The following is a 10,372-nucleotide window of genomic DNA, read 5'->3' as shown; positions in this document are numbered from 1 at the left end:
CCCCCATGCTGGCTCCGCCATTACGTGCAACACCTAAGGTATTGCAATAGCTCTGTTCTTTGCCATAGATATTTAGCTGCACCTGAACCCGCAACTGCTGCCTAATCTAAAGGCTTAAATCATTGACACCTCACCAAATAAGTAAAAGACTACTATACCCTTAAAAAGTCTCACAGCCCGCCTTTCATAAAACATAAACTCAAAATTTTTTTCTGTCTCTCTCTCTCCTGCGCAGCTGCCTCTCCTTCAACCCCACACAAGGCCAAGCATCTCTCTTTGCCATCATTGTTGCATCGATGAACCAATTCTTTGAACCTCCACAGCTTCGAGAACCCAGTAGACTAATATTCTTCCAAAGCTCCGGCAAAGCTTCAAGCTCGTCCGATTCCGACGCCGACGAAGAATCCCCAAAATCCTCTTTGTCCTCCTCTTTCTGGTATCCCTTTTCCCTCTTTCACTTCTTATATATTTGTGTGCGTGTTTGTTATGTATAAGATTTTTTTTTTAAGAATCGCTATGTATAAGATAATTTAATGGTAGTGAAGAAGAATTTCAAATAGGCAATGAAGTTTTTGGAGTCTAATAAAGTGGAATCGTTAATTTTTGAAGTGTCCCATATGATAAAAATTACTCTATTTTCATTTTCTTTGTCCTACCTAACAAAACAGAGTATCAGTAGTGGTTGGCCATTCAGGTTTTGGTTTTTACCTTAGGATTGTGCTTTAACATGGTTCTATTGGATTTTGTTGGTTTTAGGGCTTAAAGCTTTGGTCTCAATTATTTACCGAGTTCTGTATTGTTTATTGTCTATTGGTCTCAATCATTGCTAAAGTTTGTTTCTTGTGAGATTTATATGATTTTATTTATCATATGTATTTAATAGAAGAAGAGAAAATTTTAGCAGAAACTTTCGAAAAAAAGATATTTCATGGCAAAATTGAAAAGCTAGGTTGTAAGTATGAAATATTGAAAAGCTGGGTTATAAGTATTTGAATGCATGAGACTGTTTCAGATATGGATATTTTTTCCCCTTTGTTTCTATGAATATTATTATTTTTGGCCAATCGTGGGGTTCATATTAGTGGATAGGAAATCCATATGGGGTTTTAGAGTTGTTTATTTTTTTGAGAGAGAGTATAAACGTTGTTAATAATTGTATTATGTGTTGTGTAAGGAGTTTTGCACAAAACAAAAGTTGTTAGGACTCTGATTATGGTGCATTACTATCTGGTACAGTAGGGTGCTTGGTGGTGCAGGGCAGAGTGCTTGGTAGTGCAGGGTAGGGTGCTTGAGGGTGTAGGGAAAGGTGCTGATGTGTGCTGTGTGGGCAGAGCAGTAAATGGCTTGTACATGCAGAGAAGGAGAGAGGCAGGGGAGGCTTGTGCAAAGTTAGTTACAAGTAGTTTCATTAATTGTTGCTTCATTTAAGTGTTGTACTTAGTTAAGGCTGAGTTGTATTGTACTTTGTTAGTTAGTAAGTAGTATATAAGGATCAATTCAGATTGTGATAAGGATCATTGATAAATAATACATTGAATAGCCAATTTTCTAGAATTGCTATTGGAGGTTGATTCCCTCGAAGAATCAAGGAGGCCTAGTTCCCTCGAAGAACTACTAGAATTGAGAGTAATAGAAATTAAAATCACTTGATCCCCATCATGGCTGGAAGGAATAAAACAAGTTAAGGTTCTACTACACTTGAAGCTCATCTTTTGTGACAGTTAGGATCTTTCCTTTCCTTTTATTAGACGAGCATCCTTGGCATGCCCTTAATGTGTTTGAGAGATTGCTTAATTGTCTTTTCAGATATAAAAGGAACTGTTTATGTTGCTCAATAGTGCTATAACTTAACAGTGAAAACTCTTTTGTCTAACATTTGTTTGTTAATTACAAGAGTACTCTTTAATTCGTTACATAGTGTGGCGAGAGAATTCTCTCAAAACATGAATGCCAATGAAGATTTGAGTCCTAGAGTTATGGATGCCAATGAAGAAGCACATGTAGCAAACAAGATAACTGATTGCATAGTGGGCATGGCTAATATTGCATAGTGGACAGTATTTTTTGGATAGTTTTTTAAACAGCGTATTTGACAACTTAGATAACTGATTGCACATGTATCAAATTTTTTGGATAATTTTTTGTAACTAAAGAAGCTACTCAAACATGTTAAACATGTTAGATTGTACAAGTGCATGTTTGAGTAACTTCTAGTTAGACATTAATTATATACACAAGTGATTAATATTTTTGGATGCAATGGCACGTACTAAACTATTGTTCATTTTTTGAATGCAAGTGATTACGGTTGCTAATGGTTAATGCTAATAGTGGGTCAGCTATGTCATATGGCTTTGTTGAAGAGAAAAGATCCTTATAAAAATTATATAAATTTGGCCATTGATAACGAACTATGTTATGCATCAAAAGACTCTGATCTTTTGTGGAAACATGTGAGTTTTTGAATTTGAAGTCAAAATTTCAATTGTTTATTGAAACTTTGATGACACATGAAATTAATAAAATAACAATGCAAAGACATTAGAAGTGTCTATTTGGGGTGCATTTGATATTCTCAATGAATTGGATTGATCCCATTTGAATTCCATTTCTCTACTAGAATGCTAAGTTACATACTTTATAAATGGTGTCATTGCAGAAATAGGAGCCATAATGGTAGAAAACATTGTGCCATTTTGTAAAATCTCATTAATGAGCATGTGCATGCAATGGAAACCAATCCACTTTGAAAATTATGAGAACACAATGAGCTTATCAAAATTCTTTAAGTGTAACATGGTGCAGTGGTTTCTTTCCATCAGATGTTAAAAAATGCTTATATAAAAGGCACATCCAGAGCGCATATAAGCTAATAATTTAATCTCAAAGACAAGCTAATAATTTTGGTTCTCACACCATCTAGTAATAACAAAAGGAAATAACCATTTATGCTAAAAATAACCTATAATTGTTTTAAAAAAAATAGTACTATGAGAGATATTGTGGTTGTGAATTCTCCTAGATGGCGCTGTAGTAGCAAAAGCTCTACCCTGCTTGGCGGTTTGGCTCACGGTCGCAACAAGTATCATATATCCATTGCTCTTTGTCTCTCACTTTCTTAATTTTTTCTGCTCTATCATAATTTCAGACTCACTTTATTATTTTTATCTCAATATTCTCAAATTTCATTTTATCTCTCACAAATTCCTTTTCGGTTTTTCATTTTATTAGTAGAAAAAATTTGTAAAACTTCATGTATTTGCTTTTTTTTGGTGATGTTGATCAATTCAACTTTTTTATTTTATTTTTTATTATATATATTTATAAAGATTCTATATAATTTAAGTTTATTAATGACTACCTTAAAAAACATTTCTAGTGCTACCACTGGTTGATGCATGACCAACCATCCAGATTTAATATTAATCTTGCTCTTTCTTATCATTTGCTATCTGTGGGGAAACATATTATTAAAAAGGTACCATAAGTTGAATGAAATCTTGAGATTACCTTTGTCAAAGGGTAATCCAAAAGATAAACTAGTTTCCATTCATTTTCTGAACTTGAAAGTGTTAAGAAAGGGTATCATTTATTTAGATCATAGATGTCTGATAATCAATCTATGATTTGATAATCAATCTATGATTTGATAATCAATTAAGATCTAGTTCATTTGTGAGCTCTAAATATTTATAAACTAGATTATGGAAATTGAAGCGCCCTACTAAATGTTTGATCTTCTTGTGGAAAATAATTCACAATGTTTTATCTGTTAAAGCTGAGTTGCAAAAGAGACATGGCTGCTGTGTCTTTTGTGAAATTAGTGAAGAAACTGCTGCATCATCTTTTTCTGTTATATCCTATAACAAGAGTTAGAGAAGTTTGGTTTGCATCTGATTGTGCACTTTGTTGGTGCCCATTTTTTAACGTCATGGGCCAACACACAAGGTCCTTGGGCCCGATGACAAAAGCCCATGAAGGAAGGAGGTGTCTAGCCGATCAATTGAGAAGAAAAAGCTTGCTGCAGAAAACTGGGTCCGTGAAGGGCCTAAGACATAATAGGAAGGAAGAAAAGAGGAGGCCCATTAGAAAAGTCCTGCCAGCTGGCCCACGAAATGGGCCCAAAATCCAGAAAGTTCCAGATGTAGCATAAAGTTATATACAAAGGGGGAGTCTTTGACTATAATTAAGGTGCTATTATCTTTATTTGGAGTGTTTTGTTTTGCCCTGGACGAGTGAGTTCATCTTGAATCATTCTGCAGGGTGCTTTGGGCCTCAATCCAGCAAAGGCTCATTCTGCGGAACCAAGCCCAATCTTGCCACTGTTTACAATTTTATTTTAGCCTTTTTCTTTTCATTCCCTCTGGTTTTACTGTTCACTCTCTCCAAACCAGAATACAGATTCTCTAATGAAATGGAGAGTTTCCAGTGAAGTGCTGGGATTAATTTAAATTAAATCCATGACCGAGTAAAAGGCTAAACTAACGTTAGTTTTAACGTCTATAAGGTTTTCTTTTCTAACTCTCTATCCCTCTCCTCTCCGCGTCAAACCCAGCGATGGTCAAGCTTCTCCAGTTCTCCTTGCCCACACATAGTTGTGCATCAATTGTATTTTAGCCATCCACCTCTATTTCTAAAGGAAATTTTGATATCAAATTTGTGTTTTTTTTTTTTTTCTTTTCTTTTCTTGTTGTCTTTGCCAAGATCATCCATTTCTTTCATTTATAGCACGAAATATTATGCTTTTCTTTAATTGAATTTTTTTTCCTTCCTTGTTATAGATTTGGGGTAATTGTAGTTTTTTCTTTAATTTTTGTTTTTGTTTACCTAACCCCTTGGTTCTCTTTTTTGTTTCACTTTTGATTGGCTTGGTGATTGAGTTTCATTATTAAGTATAAAGCTGGATGATTTTGCTTGGGTTTTAAAATTGGGTTATTGGCGGGACTGATTTGAATGCTAATGTAAGTTTGGTAGTCATCAGATCATAGTTTGGCTTATTTACTGTCCCAATTAGTAAGTGATATATTTGAAAGCCGAAAAATTGTTGTGTTTTTTTCTCTTTTACCTTTTGTTCTATTTTTTCAATTATTTATAAGACAATATGTTAATAGTAAACTTGGAACTTTACAAATAAATAAATAAATCAATTTCAAATTACAAAGCATCGAGATTTATTTAATGTGTTCATACTTGGGGCACAAAAATCAATTGAATATATGCCAATAGAATTAAATGAGAGAAGAAGAGGAGAGCAAATTTGTGTGATAGAAAGCATGGTTATGGAAAAGTAAAGGATAGATAGAAAGTTGTGCTTTCAATAATCTGTTTAAGTAAGATTAATGAAGAAAAAATTAATACAGATTTAATGTGATTGAAGAGGAATGTTTGCATCCATGAGACCAGATTGTTATGTTCTAAGAGTATTGATTTTTGAAATATTTTTAAAAACCTTAGAAAAGAAATAAATAACTAACTATTTTGATACATTTTTTTAAATATTTTTTTTATAAAAATGATATTAAAACTTTATTAAAATAACCCATTTAAAGATAACTCAGGCATCCCATATAAAAGACTACGATTACTGCAACAATGTTTATAATATAACTAACATGACGCAAGCAAAGACAAACTTTCAAAATGTACTGCATAAAATATAATTTGAACCTTCATTCTCACGTGGCCATGGCCCTTTAATCAAAGTTGTGTGACTTAATGACCACCCTGAAGTGTGCAGAGATTGCGTGGCCACAGCAGCCAAATTCCTCACCGAAGAGTGCTCGAGAGAATTGGTTGCTGTAATTTGGTACGCTGAGTGCATGATACGTTACTCCAACGCGTCTTTCTTCTCAACCATGGACAAGAGACCCCTTCATTTTCCATGTATAACACCCAGAATATCACCGAACAGGAGCGGTTCAATCAGCTGGTGAACACGACAATGATTGACTTAGCGAATCAGGCCTCGGAAGTTCCAGCCGGTTCTAACAAGTTTGGGACCACAGAAGCGAATTTCTCCGAGTTTCAAACGATGTACAGCCTTGTACAGTGCACACCGGACCTGTCCACCACCGATTGCAATGCTTGTCTTCGGGTGGCTATAGTCAAACCGTTTTACTAGGGTTCAAATCCTACCTGCCTCTAGCCTCATCACTATCTAGTTTCTGCCTATCTAAAAAATTATCTGCTTAGTTTTTAAAATATATTATTTACTTAGTTAATAATTAATAAAGTAAATAAAATAATCTTAATCACTTCTTCTTGATAATTCAATAATTTAGAAATTAATAGATTTGAATTTTGAATGTCTTAATTAAAAACACTAAAAAATGTTAACCAATTGAGCCACAAGACATTTGACAACCACTTCAATTATTAGTTTTTTAAATAATGTTATTATTCAAAATAACTACCCTTTTACTATATTGCTTTTAAAGTTTTCATAATATTTATTCCACTAAAGGGAATAACAATTAAATTTTTGGGTTAATATACTTTTGGTCTATCAAATATGAGTCTGTATCAATTTGGTCTTGTAATTTAAAAATATTCTAATTTAGTCCTTTACATTTTTTTTAATCAATGGACAATTTTGTCCCTCGTTTTCTATCCATTTCTTACTTTTTGTCCATTTCTTGCTTGTATATTTTGTCCCTTAATATATGGGATCATTTCAACTTTAGCTCCTTAAAAGGGCCGTGTCTAGCACAACTTTAGTCAAAAACTTATAGAATATATATGTATTTTTTGAGAAATAAAAATTCAATGGAATAATATTCCTTAAGAAAAAAAAATAAGATTAATTTACAACCTCAAAACTTTCTTCTAATACTGTTTGTCGAATAAAACAACATAAAAAAAATTAAAGTAATATCAACATTGGTTATGAGTGACTAGTGTTCACTTTTTATAATCCTAGTATACAACTACAAAAGTTAGAAGTTGTAGAAGTTTAATTTAATCCAACAAGTTTACCTAAAAACCATTTTAGACCAATAAGCTAGTAGTTTTGAGTGATTTTTCGAAAGCGTTACCAGACTACGTGAGTTCTTAAAAAACACTAAAATGATTTTTGGACAAAATGACCTTGACTAAATTGACCAATTCCAAACTTAAATTACTAAAATATTTTTTGGGCAAAGTTAATGGATATAAATTGCATTTTTGCTTTTAATTTAAGTACATTGGAGAATATAAATCATTTTAGGATTTTTAGGATCAAACTTTCTATCATTTTCTCTCACATTCTTTTACACATAGGAAAAAAAATTTGACAAGAACAAACCACTTTAAAAAATGCTGATAAGAAAAATTAAGAAAAATAGTTAATAAAAAATAATTAATTTGTTGTTTATATCTAAAAAATTGCTAATAAAATTTAGTAGAACCACTTGACAACTAAGTAGTATATTCATTTCGCATAACCACAATTTTTAAGTACAAACTATTTTTATATTGTATATGATATGAATATATAATATTATCTCAATTGTGAACTCTCTCGTTTGTAGTCTGATGGCACAATAACCTCCCAATTTTCAAAGGAAAGGTCAGCCTTTGTGCACCTTTAGGGTCCGTTTGGATGGAGGGGGAAGGAGGGAGAGTGGAGGGGAATAAAGTAGAATTGGTTAAAAATAAGCTAATTTTGAACTAAATCTACTCTACTCTACTCCTCCCCCTCTCCCTCAATCCAAACAGACCATTAAAGACATGACAACCGCCTTGATAGCCTAGGCCTAGAACCAGCAACCCCTAAAGAGTTTTGTTCCACTTAGATATAAGGAGGAATTTTTATCTAGGAACTGGGGTATAACCATCACTAAGCCAAGATTTTGTTTATGCAGATCAAAGCCAAATCCCAACAGTATCGATAGTCGCCATCGTTGCTCCAATTGTTGTCTCTGTCGTGCTATTCTTTCTTGCCTAATGTCTGCTAAGTAAGAAAGTGAGAAAAAAATGTAATATATATAATGTTGTAGAAAAAGAAAATAGTAAGATATGAGCAAATTGGTTATATAATTTGGTTATATTCATTCTTGGTTAAAATACATTTTGGCAAGTCCAAATTTAGTTTTGCTATCAATTTTGTTAGTATAGTATCTCAGCATTGATTGTGCGTATCCACTGGCGGCTCTACGTACATAGAGTCCAGGATGGTCACAAGATCACCATGACTTGAAAAAAAAAATTATTATATGTAAATATTAAAAAAATTATGATTTTTTATCCTTAAAAAATATTTGGCCAACATAATTACACTTTGGACAAAATTTAGCAACAAATTTATTTGTAGATTAAGACTACAACTCCACTCAATATTTTTTTTATTGGATGTGAATTTTGGCAAATCTACTATTGGATTAAATTTTTTTTCTTTAATCTTCCATATTTGCAAAATTTCAAAAAGATCAAATATCTATAGCTATATCATCATTCAAATCTTTTTTTTTTTTGAATTTTTGTTGTCTAAATTATACATAAAAAAATAAGTTTATAGATTAAATAGTAGATAATTTCTTATTGAAATGAAATTTGACAAGTGTTTTAAAAACATAAAGAACATTCAATTTAACATTTAAATTTTAAAAATATGTAACCGTATTAAATTTTTTTAGTGAGCGTTGTAGCCTTAGGCTATAGCTTAGTTTGTAGTCAAACTTTTCTTTAAACTTTGATCATCTTAACAATATATTAAGTCCTTACAAAAAAAATATATAAAGCCCAAGAATATTTTTATGGAACTAAAATTTTGAAAAATATGATTTTTTGCAGCATTCATAATTAGACTATCGTTCAAAGATTTGAAAATAAGAAAATTCAAAAAGGAAATTGTAAGACTTTAAGCCTTTGTGTGTGTGTGTGTGTGTGTGTGTGTGTGTGTGTGTATATGTGTTTTTTATTTTTATTTTTATGGTCAATATATGAAGTTTTATTTTTATTAAATTTTGTATAATTTAAGTTTCTTAATGACCACCCTAAAAAATATTCTTAGAGCCGCTACTGTGCGTATCCTTGATTCATCTAAAATGAAGGACAATCAACATTCTCCTTGATTTATTAGTTTCAAACTCTCAATGAAAATTCAAGGATCCCTTATTCCCTTAGGTCAACTAGTCTAAGTCTTATATACACTGCTCCCTCTCTTAACAAAATACACATGATATATATACAGTAAATACACAAAATAGTTTATTCTAAAATTTCTCTCTATCTTTGTCTCCATTCCTTCAACAAATTGATCTCTAAAATTTGAATTTAGATGTTTCGATCCCCAAGTATGTTTTTGTTGTGGTGAGTCATTCTGTATAAATCCATTGATTTTTTTATCTTGTTAGATGCCATTTCAGTCCAAAAAACTAAGTGTTTCAATGAAAAATCCATAAAAAAATTATGTGATAAAGCTCTAATAGACTTCATCTCATCATGTCTTCTGCATCAATATCCGTTGGAGCATTTTAATATTATGTAATTAAAATGAATAAATTTGATAATATAAATATAATGAAATGAGAGTTAATATAGAAGATAAGGAGTTAGTGAAATGTTTAATCCTATATTGAAAAGAAGAAAGACTATTTTATTGATTAATGGGCTGATATGTGTATTGCTTCAAATATTGGCTAGATACATTCAGAATAAATTTCCATATTCATAGGTGAGTAAATGACCTTTTTATTATAAAAATGAAGTGTTGAGTCATTCACCCACCTAATGGATTAGCTATTGGGCCTTTTCATTCTTCAAAAAATCATTATCTCATCCATTAATAGTGTAACTCCAGCCCATCAGATTTATGTCTAGCAATTAATCTTGTAATACCCACTACATCATAATTATGGACCTAATTAATCATATTAATTTGAGTAATAATTTCATGAGACTCATTGAGCCTATAAAAAGTCATATTCAGACCCAATCCAAGTTACTACAATATTACAAAGGTTCTTAGCAAGGAAGAGTGTTCTTTCTGATGGAGTTTTGGACTTGAACACTTTGTGCAGAGATTATTCTAGATATACGACATTTATTGGGCTGTTGTATTTTGGGAGAGACAAGTCAGAGAAGGTCTGCATCGGTTACAAAGTTTAGTCAACCAAGGGCTTGAATCTCCTTAAAGAGAGCGAGTGTTGCGCCTCTATCCAAATAGCGTTGCGTAATTTTTCTCTTCAAGTTAATAATATTCAGATATATTATTCAGTTTTTCTGTATTATTTCCATTATCATTGTGTTTGCACCAACAATATCTTTTCTTTCTATCTATAGAATGGAGAGGCTGGAGATTCTACCACCCAAGTAGGGGTAACAAACTAGGCTACCCATAAGGTACATAGGGAAGCTCTAGACTTGAATTTTCTCTTCCTCATAAAAAATT

At 32.0% G+C, this 10,372-nt stretch overlaps 1 long non-coding RNA gene across 1 annotated transcript; it reads left to right on the top strand.

The window, feature by feature from the left end:
• On the top strand, window positions 1-2,260 carry LOC142636993 (uncharacterized). The gene is made up of 2 exons (XR_012844454.1): window positions 1-436; window positions 1,237-2,260. It is a non-coding gene; the product is annotated as an uncharacterized LOC142636993 (long non-coding RNA).
• Window positions 2,261-10,372: the final 8,112 nt, after the last annotated feature.

Source organism: Castanea sativa, chromosome 5 (genome assembly GCF_040712315.1).
Source record: "Castanea sativa cultivar Marrone di Chiusa Pesio chromosome 5, ASM4071231v1".
NCBI classification, from domain to species: Eukaryota; Viridiplantae; Streptophyta; class Magnoliopsida; order Fagales; family Fagaceae; genus Castanea; species Castanea sativa.
This window is presented reverse-complemented; position numbering and strand designations above follow the sequence as displayed.